The sequence below is a fragment of the Triticum dicoccoides genome, chromosome 7B (genome assembly GCF_002162155.2).
Source record: "Triticum dicoccoides isolate Atlit2015 ecotype Zavitan chromosome 7B, WEW_v2.0, whole genome shotgun sequence".
Classification (NCBI taxonomy): domain Eukaryota; kingdom Viridiplantae; phylum Streptophyta; class Magnoliopsida; order Poales; family Poaceae; genus Triticum; species Triticum dicoccoides.
Genome location: NC_041393.1, coordinates 757674498 through 757695044, shown reverse-complemented (window position 1 = coordinate 757695044; position 20547 = coordinate 757674498). Strand labels below are relative to the sequence as shown.

Below are 20547 nucleotides of genomic sequence, written 5' to 3'. Positions count from 1 at the left end.
GAAAAGAACTTGCATGACATCTTTCGTCCTACCCTCCCGTGGCATCGGGGTCCTAGCGGAAACTAAGGGATATTAAGGCCTCCTTTTAATAGAGAACCGGAACAAAGCATTAGCACATAGTGAATACATGAACTCCTCAAACTATGGTCATCACCGAGAAGTATCCCGATTATTGTCACTTCGGGGTTGTCGGATCATAACGCATAATAGGTGACTACAGACTTGCAAGATAGGATCAAGAGCACACATATATTCATGAAAACATAATAAGTTCAGATCTGAAATCATGGGTCTCGGGCCCTAGTGACAAGCATTAAACATAGCAAAGTCATAGCAACATCAATCTCAGAACATAGTGGATACTAGGGATCAAACCCTAACAAAAATAACTTGATTACATGGTAAATCTCATCCAACCCATCACCGTCCAGCAAGCCTACGATGGAATTACTCACGCACGGCGGTGAGCATCATGAAATTGGTGATGGAGGATGGTTGATGATGATGACGGCGACGAATCCCCCTCTCCGGAGCTCCGAACGGACTCCAGATCAGCCCTCCCGAGAGAGATTAGGGCTTGGCGGCGGCTCCGTGTCATAAAACGCGATGAAACTTTCTCTCTGATTTTTTTCTCCGCGAAACGAAATATATGGAGTTGGAGTTGAGGTAGGTGGAGAGTCAGGGGGCCCACAAGACAGGGGCGCGCCCAGGGGGTAGGGCGCGCCCCCACCCTCGTGGATAGGGTGTGGGCCCCTGGCCTTGATTCTTTCGCCAGTATTTTTTATATTTTCTAAAACTTATCTCCGTGAATTTTCAGGTCATTCCGAGAACTTTTGTTTTCTGCACAATAAACAACATCATGGCAATTCTGCTAAAAACAGCGGCAGTCCGGGTTAGTTTCATTCAAATCATGCAAGTTAGAGTCCAAAACAAGGGCAAAAGTGTTTGGAAAAGTAGATACGTTGGAGACGTATCATCGACCGTTACGACTGTGGGGGGGGGGGGGGGTTCGTCGGCCTGCTTTCGGATTCTTCTCCAGTCTCGCCGTTTGCGTCGCTACCGTTGTGACTGCGGGGGATGTTGAGTAACGTGATTGTATTAGGAAACATAGGTTAGACTAGAAAATATTCTGGCTTGCCTTGTACTCCAAGTAGATCATGTACTCCTATATATATGCCCACAAGGCCCAAGCAATACAACGAACAATTCCACCAAATCCCTCTCTCCCTTCTAACAAAGACGACGCCCTGCCGGGCTGCCGTTTGGGTAGCCCCGGTGCGCTCTCCACTCAAACGATGACGAGCGGGGGTTACGCTGTGTGCGAAGCCTTCGGTGTGCCCCACGCTCACAATGTTGACGGGCTAGGACTGCCGCTGTGCGCAGCCCTCGGTGCACTCTCCGTCCACAACTCCCACATGCCGGCCTACTTTGAAGACGACGCCGCCGGGGTTGCCGTTCGTGTGCAACTCCCGGCGACCCCTTCATGCCGGACTTGTCACCGGCGACGGCGCAACGACGATGGTGCGTCCTACGCTGAAGACGATGATGACGCCGGGGTTGTCGTGGGTGTGCAACCCCCGGCGATCCCTTCATGCCAGACTCGTCACCTGCGACGGCGATGGTGCACCCTTCGCTCAAGATGACGGCGCGCCGGGGTTGCCATTCGTGCGCAGTAAGTGGCGATTCCTTCACGCTGGCTGGCTATGAAGACGACGACGCCGGGGTTGCCATCTTGTGTGCAGCCCCCGACGGTCCATCCCGCCGGACCCCACCGGCCACGACGCGCCGGGGCTGCCGTCCATGTGCTGCCCCCGGCGATCCCTTCATGCCGGAGTCACTACCGGCGACGACGAGCCGGGGCTGTCATAACCCCCGGCGCACCCTCTCTTCATAGACAACTACCGCGAGGAGGACGACGACATACTGGGGCCACCGTCCATGCACGGTCCCTGGTGCACCCAGCACCGCCTAGTCCGCTAACAACACCATCATGCCGGACTCATCAACACCGACGACGCATCGGAGTTGCCCTCTGGCGAGCCCGTCGCTCACGATGACAACGTGCCAGGGTTGTCGTTTCGTGTAGCCCCTTGGCGACCCCTTCATGCCGGACTCACCGCCGACGACGATGCACCGGGGTTACCGTTTCGTGTGCAACCGCCGACGATCCTTCACATCGGGCCCATCCCGACGACGATGAGCCGGGGTTGCCGTTTCGTGTGCAACCCATGACAATCCTTCACGCCTGACCCATCACCGGCGACTTATGCGAGGACAACGACCATGCGCCGGGGCCTAGTAGCCCCCGGTGCACCCTCCACGGGCGACTCTCGCAAGGACGACGATGGCGGCGGCGGCAGCAGGGTTGCCTCTCGTGTGCTGCCCCCGGCGCACCCTTCACTTGCGATGACGATGTATCGGCAGGACGCCATCTACACCTCGGCCGACATTGAGCGCCCCCAAGGAGGGTCATCATATATGCCTCGGCCGATACGGAGCTCGGCCAGGGCGATGATCCATGTACATCGCCACCACGGCAGAGCCCGTGCAAGGCGGGCGTAGTCTTCATTGTCGCAGACACGGCCCATCGTTGGGCTTAGTCCGTGCTGACTCTCGGTTCGACAAGGCCATTGGCTAAAGTGACACATTTGTCGACTGGGCAATACCACCCAAGTCTACTCCAACATCCACACCCACACACATCATCAACATTGTCCTAGCGTCGGCGAGGCGAAGCTATACTCCACTGACATGTCTTTATCCGATGAAGCAAACTACACTTGATATGCCGACGAGGCAATGTCAAGTCATCCAGTCCGACACCGACAGGCGGACATCACTAGGCCAGGCACCGACGAGGCGAAGGCCGCCCACATCTTCATCATCGGACATCGACATAGCGGAGGGATATGGCTAAGCATAGCCGGAGCGATGGGCGTATCTCTCTCCCTTTCACTTCGTCGCCACATCATCACCATCTACACCAACCTCATCGAGAAGATGAGACCAGAAGACGACCACCATTGCAGCAGCTTAATCCGAGGTGGTTCGCGAGCTTGACTCATGGACGTAATTAAGCGGGAGCTTTCCGAGGCCCCGTGAACCAGAACCTCACATCGCCGAAGTCACTTTGGCCGCGCCAGCAGGCCATGGAGTGCATCCTTAATAGGGACTTTGTAATTTTGTTTCTCGACACGAGATTAATAAAAATACATATTTCCCTATGTCTTTTCTTTGGGTACTTAGTACACTAGCACGCCCGCGTTTGTTATTTGTTTTTCGTGTCAAACATAGATTGCAGGGAGATTCGATGGATCTTGCTTGGCAAAGAATTGTCATGTCCATTTGAAACAGTGGCAAAATTCTCTTCATCTGACAAAGATATTATAAGGTCAAGCACCATGTCATGAACCTGACAACTTTTCTCAAAACCATCACTAATGTCATCAAAAACTAGTTGTATCAGACCTCTGTTTAGAAGTTCATTAAGATAGCTCTCTGCTTCTTGATACAGATTTCCCTGTTTCGTAGCAATGAATCCTTCAGATATCCATTTTCATTTCATTTCTTCACACGAGATATACCAGTCCTCAGGATATATACATAAGTACAACAAACAAGTCTTCAAGTGGTGTGGGAGATCCCAATAACTAAGTAACAATATATGTCGCATACCTTCTCCTTCACCATTACTCTCATATGAAAGACCAGTACCAATGGAATCTTGGAGTCTCTCCCATTCATTTGGGTTTTGAGGTTTATTGGCTAGCAAACTCGTAATGGTAATTATAGCCAATGGCACACCACCACATTTTTTTAAGATCCTATCTGGAACATCTTCTAGTTGAGTAGGGCAGGAGTTCTCTGAGTGGAAAATTCTCTTAAAGAACAATCTTCTGGAATCAACAACATTCAGATGTTGCATTTGATAGAGTTGATCACCAGAATTCAAACAACATGACTTGGCTACCTTGGTATTCCGTGTCGTAACAACTGCTCTGCTACCATTATTGTTGTCACGAAAAACTGCTTTGACAAATTCGCAGTGTTGTTGTTTCCATACATCATCAATAACGAAGAAGTACCTATATGCAAAGTTGTTGTTAATTAGGCTCATTAACACAAATAGGAAGATTTTGCACACAGGTCATCAAATGCTAGTACTAACACGTACGGGTGTTGTACCTTTTTGCGTTTTGTGTGTGTGGGTTTCTAGTCCTTTTAAGACCTGATGGTTTCAATTTATGAAATCACAGAGGGTGGCCTCTCGTTTGCTAAAAAGAACAGTTTTGCTAAATCTCAGTCAACTGAGACTTGGTTATGTCTTAGTCGATGCTATATTTGTGAGATCTTACATCAAGATCAGTGCAAATTTTAGTTTTCAGTTTCTTCCTTTTGATCTATTTTAGAAATCAAGCGTTCCGCTAAACCAACCATGCAGCATGGTCCCATCAAAGGCAAAACCACTAATCAATTCCATTAGTTAGCGATGCTGGTAGTGGTAGGCACTAAAATATTCCGGAGAGCAGAGCATCATATGTATCGTCTGAAAAATTAACCTCGCCGTAGCATGATGCTCATCGTAATTGTTTATCTTCTTACTACCACGTACGCAACTACAGCAGGTTCAGGTCCGTTTGTTGCGGAAGCATACAAATCTGAACCTGATATTTGGAGGCAACTACAGCCGATTCAGCCAGTATACTACTGTATTATTATAAAACAAACCGAAGTTGTTGACAAAGGCGTTCCTAAAATTCAGAGATCTGAACCTGACATCTACGGGCCGGTTCAGTTCAGTTTGCTGCTGAAGCATAAAACTCTTGCCTTCTCAAATATAGCTTGCAAGATCCAAAACAACAACTCAAATGATCCAAATACATGCCAGAAAAAACATGCACAAGGGAAACGACAAGTCTAATAACGGACCTATAAAATAGTTCAGGGGTTCGAGGCACATCAGGGGGCGCGAGAGGCGAGCGTGTTGTAGGGAGGTACTCCCTTCGTTCAAAAATAGATGACTCAACTTTGTACTAACTGTAGTCAAGTTAGTACAAAGTTGAGTCATCTATTCTGGAACGGAGGGAGTAGATCTGATCGGAGATGAGGCGGAGGGGATCCACCTTCCAATCTCTTGAGGGATTTCTCGATCTTCTTTGCACAAGCTTGGCAATTTTGGGTTCTCTAAGGTCGTAATTTTGCATTCCAATTCACATCTTTTTGTATTAATTTTGTATTCCTATTGTAAAGAACAGAGTCCGCGTTCGCGCGTGTCACCAAATATGGAGCAAGTAACTAAGGATTACCCCTTGCTGTCACATTCAGTTTAAGTGTACATTTTCAGATCCTTGGCTGAAGACTCTGTTTTGAACCGAACCTTCAAGGAGGAGGGAAGGGCTGCCTCTCTTTTGTGCTTCCACGCCTTGTCCTAAAATATGCTCCAAGCTGTGCTAAAATTGAGATGCCTGTTAATTTGCAAACACCGTTTGTCCCCACTGTGACAGTAATGCATATGTCATTCGCAACTTGGACGTCAGCTTGGCCATAACTTGAACTTCAGTTACATATTTTCATTAGTCGGTCTCTGCCATGGCATGTTTTCCCTGAAAACACACTCTATGTTTTTCTTTCTTCATGACCGCTTTTCTTCATCAGGCTTAGCCTGTGTTGCAGGAGAACAAAGGCAGGCCAAAAGCCCACTGGCGTCCTGCGATGAGGTACTGCTGCTTTTGCCTGAGCCACTGCGGCAGGCAACAATATTGCTTTAGTTGCCACTCACATTCACCATTACCAGGAGCACAGGAACCTTCCGCCGGCCTATATATATATATATATATATATATATATATAATAGACACACACACACACAAAAACATATACATACCAACATCAAACAGTTCAGCTAGTATACTGTAATGTAGTGTAAACAAACTGAAACTATTGACCAAGGTGCTGCTGAAATTCAGATATTTGAACCAGCCATTTCCAGGCAACCACAGCCAGTTCAGTTAAGTTGATTGCTGAATAAAAACCACGTCTTCTCCAAATACTAGCTTACAAGATTCAAATAAATAGTTCAAATCATCCAGATACAGGCAAAAGAAACTTGAAAAAGGGAAACAACAACAAGCCTGTGAACAGAAGAAGAAAGTAGATCATGGGTTGAACGCACATTAGGAAAACCCTGTTACAAACTCATGCTCAAACACAGACTATGGGGCGAAAAACCTGATGCACCAAGCCACCCTGTTACAAACACACAATGTAACAAAAGCTTCAAGATACAACACACGGGAGAATATATAAATACGATGGCTGATCACAGAGCTGGACAAACAAACATGTAGCTCACATCACTTGCTCTTGTCGCTGCTGCGGAGTTAGTAAGAAGAGTAGCAGATCAGTAAATAACAGGATGCAGTGCAAAGGAATGAAGTAACCAGCGGGCCAAGAGGTATACCTCTTACACCTCCCTGATCAGCTCAGATATCTCCAGCAATTCCTCCTCCTCCTTTTCCCTCTCCTCGTTGTTTTTAAACAACAGTATTGAACCTAATCTACTGAGATGGAGTTGAAGAATGTGACGGTTGGGATGAAAAGCGATTGCTTTTTCAACGAAATCTTCCACAGTCTCCACCTCGTCCAGAGTTGCACATTCGCAATTAATTTCCACCTGGAGGTCAGCAAGGCTTGAAAGATGCTCTAAGCCCATGCTAGCGTCGTCAATATTCCTTAACGGAAGATGACGGGCATTCCAGGAAAGATAGAGCCATTGGAGTGCTGGCATAGCACCTGCTGCAAATTTTATACCTGGTGTTTCGGATCTCTGAATTGTGTAGTGGAACACCTCTAGCAGCTTAAATCCGTTACTACTTACAGTCAAGAGGCCAGCTGACCGCCGTACATTTACACGGAGATTGGCCAAAGAAGGCATACCCATAAGAATATTGAGGCCTTCCTCATCAAATAGTTTGACTTCTATGTCTAGTTTGATGATGTTGGTTAGGGAGGCCATTCTCTTGGGAACCCTCATCATGTGGAACTCTAGTTTAAGATTTTGGAGGTACGGAAAGGTACAACATGGATCCCTGAACAGATATTCTCCTATTTCTCCACGAGTATGAAGATATTGAAGGCTGTCATTGCCCAGCCCCTTCAGAGATGATGCCAGTCTTTCTCTATAGCATCCAGTCCATAATCCATTCATCGTGATCTTTCTCAATTTTGTTAGATGTCCAAGCTCTTTCAAAAATTTCTCAGGGTTATCAACTTTATAGACATCTGCTAGTTCCTCCAGGGCTTGCATGTTCCCAAACATATCTGCAGAAAGCACACAGGTACAAGGAACAAATAGGCGCACTAAATTCTGTAGTCGGGCCGTAGTTGATGGCAGTTCCCTAATTAGAGAGCCCTCCAAATTGAGAGTCTCTAAGTTCTGTAGCTTTCCGATATCTTCAGGAAGCTTTGTGATTCTTCCAGACTTAATTCTCAAATACCTCAGTTGGTAGAAACTTCCAATATTTCTTATATGCTTGTTTTCCCATGACTCATAGTCCCCACATATATCAAACACATGCAAAGACTGAAAGTCCTCAAGGGGGGGTATCTTCTTTGTTTCTCCGAACACATTTAGTGAGCGAACATGTAACTTGCTTCTTGTGATGGCTTGGATTGCCCCTTTTTGTTCATGCCCACTAGATTGCAGGGAGATTCGATGGATCTTGCTTGGCAAAGCATTGCAGACACCATTTAAAATAGTGGCAAAATTCTCTTCATCTGACAAAGATATTATGAGGTCAAGCACCATATCATGAACCTAACAATATTGCTCAAAACCATCCCCTGTAATATCAGCATAAACTAGCTGGATCAGGCTTGTATTGACAAGTTCATTAAAATAGCTCTCTGCTTCTTGATATAAATTTCCCCGCATTGTACCAATGAATCCTTCGGATATCCATTTCAATTTCAGTTCTTCACACGGGATATACCAGTCCTCTGGATATATACACAAGTACAACAAACAAGTCTTCAAGTGGTGTGGAAGATCCCAATAACTAAGTAACAATATATGTCTCATACCGTTTCCATCGGCATCACTCTCATATGAAAGACCAGAACCAATCGAATCTTGGAGTCTCTCCCATTCATCTAGGTTTTGAGGTTTATTTGCTAGCAAACTCGCAATGGTAATTATAGCCAATGGCAGACCACCACATTTTCTTAGGATTTTAGCTGAAACCTCTTCTAGTTGAGGATGGCAGGAATTGTCGGAGTTGAAAATTCTCTTAAAGAACAATCTTCGAGAATCAACATCATTCAGAGGTTGCATTTGGTAGAGCTGACCATGGGAGTTAGAACAACACGACTTGGCTACATTGGCAATGCGTGTAGTAGCAATTATTCTGCTACCATTACAATTGTTAGGAAAAACCGCTTCGATGATTTTCCAATCATGTTCTTTCCATATATCATCAATAACAAGTAAGTACCTATATGCAATGTTACACTATTAAATAAACTCACTAAATGTGCACTAGATTTACATCTATCTTTGCAATGGATGAAGAAACTATACCTCTTGTTTGGGGCCAATAGCTCCTGTGCGACGTTTTTGATGTGAATTTGCTTGAGTGCGACGTTGTTTGAGTGAATGGCTGTGATGCGACACACTTGAGCGTGTAAATAGCTCCAATGCGACATGGCTCTGTTTAACCGTGAAATGAAAAACACGAGGGTTAGCGATTTGAGTTATGACACGCGGGACCCACCAGTTACTCGCATGCGGGTGGGACCCACAACTTATCCACACAAGCATGCCCGTGCTCATCAGCGTGCCCCGACCCGAGCCAGCCCGCCCCCCTCCATTGCTTACCCTGCCCCTTTCCTTTCCCACCTTCTTCTTCCTCTACTCCGGCAACGAAGCGCGCCGCCGGCGAGTGATGTCTAGCTCGACTTCAGCCACCTGCCAACCATGGACGCAGTATGGTCCACTGCCGTTGACAAGATGCCCCGATTGCCCACGCATGGAGCCTCTCAAGCGTTTGACTTGTGTGAGGGAAGAAAATGGCAACCGTGGGCGCAAGTTTGTGAAATGTTTGAGCAAGCCACAGCCGGGGCAGGTTAGATCTGTGTTCATGACCAATTCTATGGTCTAATTTCTCCCGATTTCTTTCTTTTTCCCTCGAATTAGGGCGGTGGATCTGGGTGGTGGATCTAGGATTCATGCGCCGCCGGCCCCCTGTTTTCAGGTTCTGAAGAAATGTGGGCATTTTGAGTGGCTCGATGAATATGTTGAAAGGTTGAAATTGGAGGGATCAACCCCAACCCAAGAGCTCAATTTTGGGGGGCGGCTTGCCGTGGAACAAGCCCTCAATTTGGCGGACAGAGCCGATCCGATGATGCACAGTGCAGAACTGAAGTGTGAATTGAAGAAAATCGGCAAGCAACTAAAGCATCTGATCGATTTGAAGCAACAAGCAAATATGACGGCGGGAGCATTTTATGGTTGTGTCATTGCTATGGGTTTATTTTACTTGATGTTCATCAATCGCTAGAATTTGTTATAGTTTCAGTTAGTTAGTCAGCTAGTTTCAGGGGTGCCCAGTAGTTTGAGTTAGCCAGGGATCATTTGTTAGATGAACTTGAATTCGTGTGAAGCAAAACTTGCTTGAATTATTGTAATGATATTCTCAGGGGCCATATTCAGTGTTGATGCTCTGTTTCCTCTGTTTTTGTTCTTCAGTTAACAGAGTACACACCCAAATTCAGTTTCTAGTAAAAAAACAAAACTGGGCTGCCGAATAGATGTTGGGCCGTGAGAAAATGGACCCTGAGAAAATAACCATGCCCAAAATAGAGACCAGCCCGCCCGCGTAGGGGCACCAGCCCACCCGCGTAGCGGCACCAGCCCACCTCTAACTTCGGCAAATAAAATGTTACTTATTTTTACTTTGGCCTTTTTCTTGCACTAAATTTTGTGATGGATCATTTTTTGATGCAATAAAACCAAATGTTAATTGTTTTTATGCATGTCTACGGTTTCATGAACTAAATGAGTTGCATGAAGTAAATTAGTTTGCATTTCCTAGTGGCATGTCCATAGTGGGTTTGCATGGGGCTCCTAGTTGCATGTCCATGGTTTGGCCAATATTTTGAAGATGGTGTGTGTGTGGTGAGATTGAGGTGTAGCAACCCGGGCTCGTAGCAACCCATAGCAATACACAAATAATAAGCAAGAACAACCCATAGCAATCTTCAAATAATAGCACGAAACACACAATATATATAGTAGCATAACTATTGCAACCCATAGTTCCACGATAACCTTACAACTCCATGATAGCCTTACAACTTAAAATACTAATACAACTTAAAAAAACTAATACGATAAGCTAGATAGATCGGGGGGCACCAAACGCTGGTTCTTCTTCGGGCTCTTCTTCTCCTTCTCCCGGGGAACAACGCCACCTCGCTCCTCCGGGCGCCGTCCTTCACTCCTCCCCGTTGTTGATGGGGTACGGGAGCGTGTGCATAACGCCGTTGTTGGGGAAGATGCTCTGGAAGTCGGTGCAGATATTGTAGGTGGTGAAAGCTATGAACTCACAACCAACCCAATACGCTCGCCCGAGGAGATGGAAAGCATCGAAAGGGTTAGTGAACGTGGCGAGGAGCCCAACCACAACGCCGTTGTGGTTGACCTCCTCAACATGGTACATCCGAGGAGAGCCGCGGGGGAGGTGGCGGAAGCCGGCCGCAAGGAAGAACTCCGTTAACTCCCTTGCGCCCCTCCATCTCGAGATCGCCCAAACCCTAAGGATTCTCTCTACATACACTCCGGCCGGGTAGAACCTTTCCGGCACGGTTGGGGGGAAGAGGTAGGTGGGGGCGGTGTACTGCATGGTGGCGGGGTGGCTCGAGTGCTCAGTCGGGTTTGATGGAGAAGAATGAAGAAGAAGGGCAGAGGAGGCAGAGGATGGGGTATGATGGATGAGGAGGGAGAGGACGATAGTGCCCGGCTTAAATAGCCCAAGTGCGACGTCGTTTCACCCCGTCGAAACCCTAGAATTAATGGGCGGGCGGCGTTTGGTGGCGCCCCATGAAAGCATGTACACGAGCGTGGCCGTGGGAAACAGACTGCTACGCTTCTGTGCCACCGGTCGTGGGTCAAGGGGGACGGGCTCACGCACGCGTCTGTGCCGTCGTGGGTCAAGGGGACACGCCTTCCCCGGGTTCTCTGCGTGTGCCGCCCGTGCATGCATGCCGTTGCCCATTAATTTGCTCATATTGCTAGGGCCTGGCTAGAGGGCAAGGTTCGGTCGATGGGAGACGTGACAATAATGTACGCCTTCTTTTGCCCATCTTGTAACGGGCAGCACGCCATTTGAACTGCATCGATACCCACATCGATACCATGCCAGTATTGCGTCGTCAAAGAGGAGCACGCCATGCACAGCGTGCACACCACGCCATGCAGCGTTGGCTTTTTGGTTGTCTTCATCGGGCTGCTGCATTGTGGCCGGGTGCATGCTTTGATGCGACGCTGCATCGGTTCTAATGGTAGGCATGCGACAGGTTACTGCGTTGATAGGGGTGGCGGAGCAGGGCTACGTCGAGGCATGCATGCAACGCATGGGCGCAGTCCTGCGGGTGGGCATGCATGCTGCGGGTAGGCACGGGCACGCATGCAACGATGGAAAGGGCACTCCGTAGGCTTGGTCCATGCACCGCGTCAACTCTTGCCGTTGGATTCAAATGAACGGTCCTGATGCTCCAACGAGAGAGGCTGATCCAAACCCCACCGCGTCAACCAATCAGCGCGTCTCATGCGGATCGCTGCACACTGTAGCTAACCCTAGCGCCTGATCTCAACCGTCCACGCACAACGATCGACGACCAGGTAGTGTGCGGGGTTTTGAGGGGTTTTGAGAGGGGTTTTGAGGGGTTTTGAGAGGTTTTGACTGATTAGGGTTGAGCATAACTAATTCAAAAACAATCAAAAAAATATAAAACTTGCGCACATAGTCTTATTATGTCGTATAGTAACGAGAAAAAAATATAAATATGGTTTACATACATTTTTACGAAAAATCCTTCACAAAATTGTTATTCCTCAAACAATGTAGTATGGAGTTGAAGGGAGAGAGTAGTGGGCACCCGAGAGTAGGTGGAGTTTTGAAAATGAAAAGTGTGAAAACCTCACCAAAACTTCATTTTGGATTGACTAAGAAAGATCTGAACTTATTTTTCTCATTTTCATGTTTTAAACTTGTTTTATATATAATTTTCTATTAAACCTTGTTTTTTCAAAAAGAAAAGAAAAAATAGAAAATTAATTCAATAAATAGTGAGACTTTAGATTTACACTATATAGGTAGAATAGATGTGTAGAAAAATTACTTGGCTGGTTTAGACAAGGTGCCAAAAAAACTTGCTTAAATATGAGGCCGTTTACCCTACCTTTGGAGGTCATTTGAAACACACTTTTCATGACGATGAGTTCAACTTACCAAAAGGGCTCAGAATGATCAGCAAGCAAACATATTTCAGTTGAGGTACTTTAGATAGCACTAAAACATCAATAGCCCAAATTTAAATTTAAATTTGAATTTTATTTGGCTGGTTTAGACAAACAAGTTCGAATAAAGATATGGGGATACATAGTGACTACCAGTACGCACCAAGTTACAAATATTATTACATGTCCCAAATTTTCAAACTATTCTCTGTTCTACTTCTTCCTACCACGTCGTGTGCCCTTCTTCGCCTTAGCCCTTCTTATTTTTGGTTCTACTACACACACAAGTTCACTGATCATCTTGGTTTTCTTCACTGGTCTTTTCAACACCTCGCCAATACCCTCGTGATCAGTGTCTTCAGTCTCAATGTTGACAACAGTTTCAGTTTCTTTGGTGTGTACCTCAACATGGGTTTCTTCAGTCTGAACCTCGACACGCTCAGGTTCAGTTTCTTCAGTCTGAACCTCGACACGCTCAAATTCAGTTTCTTCGGTGTGCACCTCCACATCAGTTTTTTCAGTCTGAATGTTGACTGCAGCAGGATTTTCTTCAGTCTGCTCAGGCTCAGGCACACTTCTCTTCTTTCTACCGCCATTGACTCTTGCTTTTTTGGTTGGCCAACACTGTTCAACAACAAGGGGCTGACTTGCTCGCTTCCTCCTTTGCATAAAATGTTATAGATATACTAATTGGAAAAAAGCACCAAATCAAAACACAGACAAATAAACAAGAACATACTTTGGCTTATCAGGAGTGTAACGGCATTTGATGGATCCCACTCTGTGCCCAAGTTCCTGGCACAACTTGCATCTATTTTTGTTACCTTTTTGGGCCCTTTTTGGCTTTTCATCTTTCTTTCCCTTCTTACTACTCCCACCTTTCTCAAACCATGCCTTGAATCTACTCTGTTTAGGCCTGCCAGCCTTTCTTTTCGTCAAGGGAGGACACATGGAAAATTCAATGTCCACTTCAGGCCACTGAGACTGATCTGTAAGTGCTGGAATTGGAGTAGCATATGCAGCTTTGAATCTTGCTACCGAATAATATTCATGTAGATATGGGTGCATGTTTATCTTCGGTTGGGATGCTAAGAAAAGAATGGCATGCTCACATGGTTTACCCGTGTGTTGCCACTCGAGGCAAGTGCAATCATGCAATTCAGTGTTAACAACATGTCTCCTTCCAGTTTTGTTATCTCTAACTTCAGCACCCCAAGGTGAAGATTTTTCAACAAACAAATGTGAAAGACTTCTGCTCCTATTGACCACCTGTTGTACCACTGCTGGAAGCTTATCACCTTGCAGACAATCACCTATCCTTCTTCTCAATTCCCACAACCGCATGAGCATGATCCTAATTTGGTCAACCATGTCATGCACAGGCAAATCTTTTAACTCCTTCACCTTATTGTTGAAACTCTCTGCCAAATTGTTGTTGATGTGGTCACACTTGATGACAGTGTTGAATGCTGACCTGTACCATAACAAGAATGGTAGGTGTTCAGCCATGGACCAAACTCATCACATGCTGCCATTATCTTATCAAGATGATATTTGTGTGTCTGTCTAGTGTAAGATCTTGCTGCTGGCCACATGCGCCCAAATTCTTCTCCTCTAAATTTTTTGATCAAATTCATCCACAAATGACCGAAGCACTCCCTCTGCTCAGCATGTGGGAAAACATTTTTCACTGAATTTTCAAGCCCCTTACATGCATCTGTGTGTATAGCCAAAGGTGACACTGGCCCTAGGCATCTTTTCAACTGGATCATGAACCATGACCATGAAGCCTCTGTTTCTGACTGAAACAAGCCAACAGCAATAGGAAACATCCAGTTGTGTCCATCTAGAGCATTGCATGCTGCCAACTGACCATTCCACTTGCCTGTCAAAAATGATGAGTCTATGCTCAAATATGGACGGCACCCTGCTTTGAAGCCATCTATGCAAGGCTTCAAAGCCATAAAAAACTTGGAGAACTTGACTTCACCTTTGGCTGATACCTCTGTATCTATCTCCACAACACTACCAGGTGACCTCTTTTCCACCTCTGCTTTGAAGTTGTAAAGCATCCTAAATGTATTTGCCCAATCACCATATAAGTTTTTCATTGTCCTTTGTTTTGCCTTCCACACTGTGGTATATTTCAGTTTAATGGGGTACATCTTTTCCAAGTCTACTTTGAGTTTCTTGGCAGTAGTGTTTGGTGTTTTGGCTAAAATTGGGGTGATCTTTTCTGCAACCCAAAGTTGTGATGTCATGGTTGATACTCTCTGTGAACTTGTAATACAAGTATGTTGATTGGGGATTTGGTTAACCCTGACAGTACTTCCATCAGGTTGCAGTCTAGCAGATATGTACCACTTGCAAGGCTTGACACTACCATCAAATCCTCTGCACCTCGCATAAAACTTCTTTCTATCAGTCCAAACAGTCTTGGCATCAAACTCATGTTTCACTGCATAAGTCTTGAAACACATCCTAAACTCCTTCATGCTTGGGAAGAACTTGCCTATTTCAATGACAGGGTTTTCTTTGTCATACACATGCACCAGCTCATCATCATGTGCATCATCTACTTCATCTGCAGCTTGTTCCATCAATTGTCCATCTACATCTTCATCAACATTAGCAGGCAAACTAGATTCTCCCCTCTCCTGCTTATCTCTATCATCGACTGGAATGCCAAAAAGTTTGGCCATCTCAATGTCAGGCATTGGTGCAATGACCAAATCAGTAGGCTCATCTAATTCAACTACATTCCAATCAACAGTTGCTGCAGTTTCAGTTTCAATTCCAGTCACCTGTCCCTCTTCGACTATTACTGTAAGTTCAGTACACATGGGAATCAATGGCCTCTGTGTAGCCCAATCATCATCTACCATCTGCGCAGCCAATTGTGATGGCACATATCCAACCTTCGAAAAAATATTCAGATCAACCAGCTCAGCAAAAAAATTAGCTCGTTTGCTTGTCCAGCCGTTTTGCCGATCGATTTCATCAACAATCTGTTCACCATCTTCCATTCTCACATACTCTCCTTTCCAATCATCAAACCGCAACAGTGATACTTCTTGCTTTGGACCCCAAACAACATTCTCCCCAATTTTTTCCATCCATTTCTTCACTGCCTTCTCTCCCATGTTCTGTAGAACTTGTGGATCAATCTCTGTAAACTCAACCTCCCATTTAACAATTGTGTCTCTCTCAATGTTCTGAATGCTACCATCAACTAATTTTGCCTTTGATGGAAAGAAATTGACCGTCAATTCGAAGGTCCGAGCGACAGCATCCCCTCTGTCAGTGGCGGACAGTGTGAGCCCGTGAGAAAGAGCAGACTAGGCCCTAATTGCATGCAAAATTGGATCAGAGAGAGGAGCATTACCTATTCGAAGTTGAATCTGGGGGCTCCATCTCAGTATGCCCACGGGCTCCCCTCACAACCTATCGATTCAACAAGCGAAAATAGAGGAAACGAGCTGAGATCTACGGGGCCGAGAGAGGAACGGGAGGGGGACTAGGGTTTTCACTCACCATTTTTTGAGGACGAAGGCTCCGCCGCCGTTGAGAACGAGGGCTCCGCCGCCGCCGTTGAGAACGCAAGATCCGCCGCCACCGGAGAAGAAGGGGGGAGGGGGCAGAGTGGCGGGTCCGGCACGGTTGGGCGGCAGGGCACGGTCAGCTGCTTTGAGGAGCAATTAAGTTGGACCCACATGTCCTAACATAAACGGGCTTGGTTGACGACCAATTTAACCACATTTAACACCCCATGTGGCCCTGGGCTATTTACCTGCTTAAATGTGTCGCACCACAGCCATTCGCTCGAACAACGTCGCACTCAAGCAAATTCACATCAAACACGTCGCACAGGAGCTATTGGCCCTCTTGTTTGTCATGATGTGTTGGATCTGACGGATTAGTTGGTCTTCATCCCACCTCTTGCATTTACTGAATGTATCTTGGTCAATTTGAGACAAGACATCTTTTAAGAGTTTCTTGAGATCAAGGGTGCGTGACACCGTCACATGAGCTTGGGACTGGAAGTCTCCTCCAATCTTGCGATAGGCCTCCATGGCAAGGGTGGTCTTTCCCAGCCCCCCACCTCCAACAATGACCACCACCTTAAGTTCCACCCTCTCCTCCGTCAATAAAGAGATAACCTCATCCCTGCGCCCATCCATGGCAACCAAGCCCTTGGCCACCCCGTGGAATGCAGCTAGCCGGGGATCTAGCGCCACAGGCGTCGTTGGGACGTAGTTGTCGAGATTCAGCCGTTGCCGCCGTTCGCTCTCCTCCGCGGGCCTTGAGCTCCTTAATCTGGGTCCCGATACCATGCCGCCTGAACAACGTCTTGAGCCGGCGCGCTGTACTCTTGGCGAAGCCGGGCCTGGCGTCGCCGTTGTTGAGGCGGAGCATGAAGCGGTCTATGCACTCTTCCATGTCATAGCTGAGGTCGCGCATGCTGCCTTTCCAGTCCATGGCAACCTCGTCGAGCCCCTCCATGTTAGCCAGCACATTCACCAGGATCTGCATCCTCCGGAGCTCACGCTCGAGGAACGCGATGTCCTTGCGCACCCTTTTGAGCATCGTGTACTCGTCGCCGAGCAAGGTGGCGAGCTTGACGATGACGGAGCCCAGCGCCCCGGTCCCGGCGCCCACACCAGCCATCTCACTCTTGCCCTCCTAGAGGAGAGGAAGCCGCTGCAGATGGGCAATGGTTGGTGGTGTTCGATGGAATAATGGTGGGTGAGCTTGACTGCCTGAGAAGAGCGAGGTCAAGGAGACGATTAGGCAATAGTCGAGGAGCGTGGTGTGTGTGTGTGTTAGTACCTCCGTAATTGCTATGAAACTTCCAGGAAGCCCATCGCAGGAGGCTGCAAGTGGGTCCCATCGGTTCATTCGGACTGTAAGGAGATAAACAATTACGATGAGCATCCCTTCCCATGTGAGCGCTGGTAGCCTTTTGATCTACTTTATATTAGCAACCAAAGAGTTCAGCTGAACCAATCATGCGTGCAGCATGTTCCTGCAGTTTGTTTTACTCGTTGTAATATGGGCTCTGCCACATCAAGGCAAAATTACGTAATCAATTCCATTAGCGACCGCTTTAGAGGTTACGTTATAACCTACTCCGGGGACCACACCATCATATGTATCGTCCGACAAACCTCGCTGTAGCATGATGCTTACGTAATTGTTTATCTTACTATCATGACAAACCTTCCATGTGAGCGCAGGAACCTCCCCTTATGCCAACATCCAGGCAGGCACAGAGCCGGGGTAATCCATCCATCCATCCATCCATCCACTACTATTAAACAATCCAACAGGAACTTTCTTAGATGCACCCCGTAATTACCCCTGCAGCACGGGCGACCCATTCACCACCGCACGATTTGTCCCACAAATATGAATCTTAACGGTCGTCGTTGATTAATAGCTTTCTGATGTGGACTTGGCATTTTCCAATGACTGACCGTATTCCACCACCCGCCTCCCAATCCAACGTGTTCCTGAAATCACGTTAATGATTTCCGTCCCCGATCCAATGACTTCCTAAAATCACGTCAACGATTTCCTTCTGTGCACACGCCTCCACACCATATCCGACCGCTAATTAGTAATTACCCCTGAAGATCCCGGAGGCGAGCTGCGGCTGGAGGTGGAGTCCGCTCTGGAGTGGGGCGGCGTGTGCGCGCGACTGGCCAACATCGCGCGTGTGAGAGTGAGCGGCCGCTCGAGCAGACTGCCACCTATGCGCTGCTTTCGGCGCCACTGGATTTCGTCGGCGTGGGCGACGTGTTAGAGGTTGTTGCGGCGGCCGCTTGTGGCCAGTTGCTTGCCAAGCAGGAGATATGGGGAGGTAAGGGAGTTGGTTCAGCATGAGCGCGCGTAGCCGGCGGTCCGAGGGGCGCGCGGTGACCTGAGCGAGAGGCCTGTGAGTCCCTTTCTCTGCTCGGGCGCTCGTGCCCTCTCTCATCCTCCTTCCAGCAAAGGGCGCATGCCGGACGGCCGTTGTGGAGCGCGAGTACGGGCCATGCGTACCGGAGCTTAAGGAGGGCAAGAGCGGATGACGCCGACCGGGGCGTGATGAGGCATTGCGACTATTGCTTGAGGAGAACACGGGTGCAGGCAAAGGAGAGCGTGCGTGGCCGGAGGTTGAGGACGGCGGCGTCTGTGTTGTGTCTGCGGGCTGTGTGCTGAATAGTGGGTTGTGTCGTCCTGAACTTTTGATGCGAGCGTTCACTGATCCTTTGTTAGATATTCGGCTGCAGATGATTTCGTGGTGACAGGGACTACATCACTACAAACTTGATGCGACACCTTCTCTCCTTGATTTCTCCCAAAAGTTTGACATTGTTTGACCCATAAATCATAATCTCATTTTAGGGAAATCCTAATCTCATCTCTAATACTAATATTTGACACAGATTCTTTAGAATGGCCATGTTAGCGACTTAACTCTTTTTTTGTCAGGATCCTTCAGAGAAGTTGAAGCCGAGCATAAAAGTTTGGAATATTTTTACTGAAAGCAACCAGGAGATACCCAGGTCCCTGATCATGTGCAGGTTGTGTCGCTCGGCAGAAAAGAAACAGACAACAACTTTGGCCTTTTGATCCTCGCTTTGTTTCCATGGAGAATTGGATGAATCAAAACTGGTTACTTTTTGTTTCTTTGAACTACAAACCTCTCTTCCTTTGGATAGCCTAATTTTTTTGCATTGTCTAATGAATGTTTTATAAACAAAGTGAACATCTATATGTTAATTTAGAAAATATAGTTTTATTGAAACATTCATATTTCCGTTCTTTGGGAAAATCGAACGCACGATGTTTCTATTTCTTTATTTCACGATGAGTCATATGCTTGCAACAATAACAACAATTTTTTTATTATAATTTTCTCGCTTTTTCAGTTGTTGGAAATTTTTAATATATACTTTTTGCATCAGAAGTTTGCATAGGTTAGTTACTCCTCTCCACAAAGTCCCGTGTTAAAAAAAAAGAAAATAATCCCTTGAATACAACAAATAAATTCAATATTCATCCGCTAAATGAAAAATATTAGTTCATTATTAGTACATTATTATCAGCTATTGATTGTGTAATATTTATAAGTAGTGTTCATTTTATTTGATTGTATAAAATACGTGCGTTGCACGTGCATGCTAACTAGTCTTTAAAAAAAGTATTGGCGTGGTTCACCTAGTCACCTTTGCTTTCTCCCCACCCTCGTTGTCCGCCCTGACCTTTCTTTCTCAGCATCCACAATCCACTCTTTTCTGATAAAGCAAATATATTAATATCACGATGATATCAGTTACACCCAGCCTATGCATCAACGAAATGACATCAAGGATGCACACAACTAAGAAAAAGGAAACAAAGACCCCATCATGATGTTGAACCACTGACAACAGTAGCATTGTAATTCAGGGTGGACGTACCGAGAGGGCTTTTTGGCCCGCTCGTGGCCCGCTTGGTCCTGGCCCGCTAGATAAATTGAACGGCCCGGTCTGCCAAATCAAGCCCGAGAAAATCTGGGTCCGTTCCGGTCTTTAACCGAGCCGACCGAGCGGACCGAGAAATGCAGTCATCGTTGTTACCCTTCCTCGTCGTCGCCGCAATCGGCAGCCCCTGGGTGAACCACCGTGTCCCCGAGCTTGCCCTCTCCTTCCTTGCTCTCCTCCAAGTGCCCCATAGCCTCTTTCCGCCGCTCGCCGTCGCTGCCGTGCGTGCACTGCCGCCGTTCACGAGTTCTCAGCCATGGCAACCGTTTCAGTACGGCCGTGATTTTCGGATCGTGGGACAAAACCTTGGCCGTGATTCTCGTCTAACAAATCAGGCAAGTGTTGTTTTGGAAGGTACTAGATTTAAGGGCATGTACAATAGTTGATAAGATAGTCTTATCTTAAATCTTGCATGTAATTTAGAGGTGACAAAAAAACATGTCTACAATGGGTCATCTCTTAGCCTTATCTTCAATAACTAGTTATTCCTAAAAACGTGGTGAGACATATTGTGCTAAG

At 46.8% G+C, this 20547-nt stretch overlaps 1 pseudogene; it reads right to left on the bottom strand.

Moving 5' to 3' along the window:
- Nucleotides 1–6463: 6463 nt before the first annotated feature.
- Nucleotides 6464–17226, bottom strand: LOC119339698 (annotated as a pseudogene).
- Nucleotides 17227–20547: the final 3321 nt, after the last annotated feature.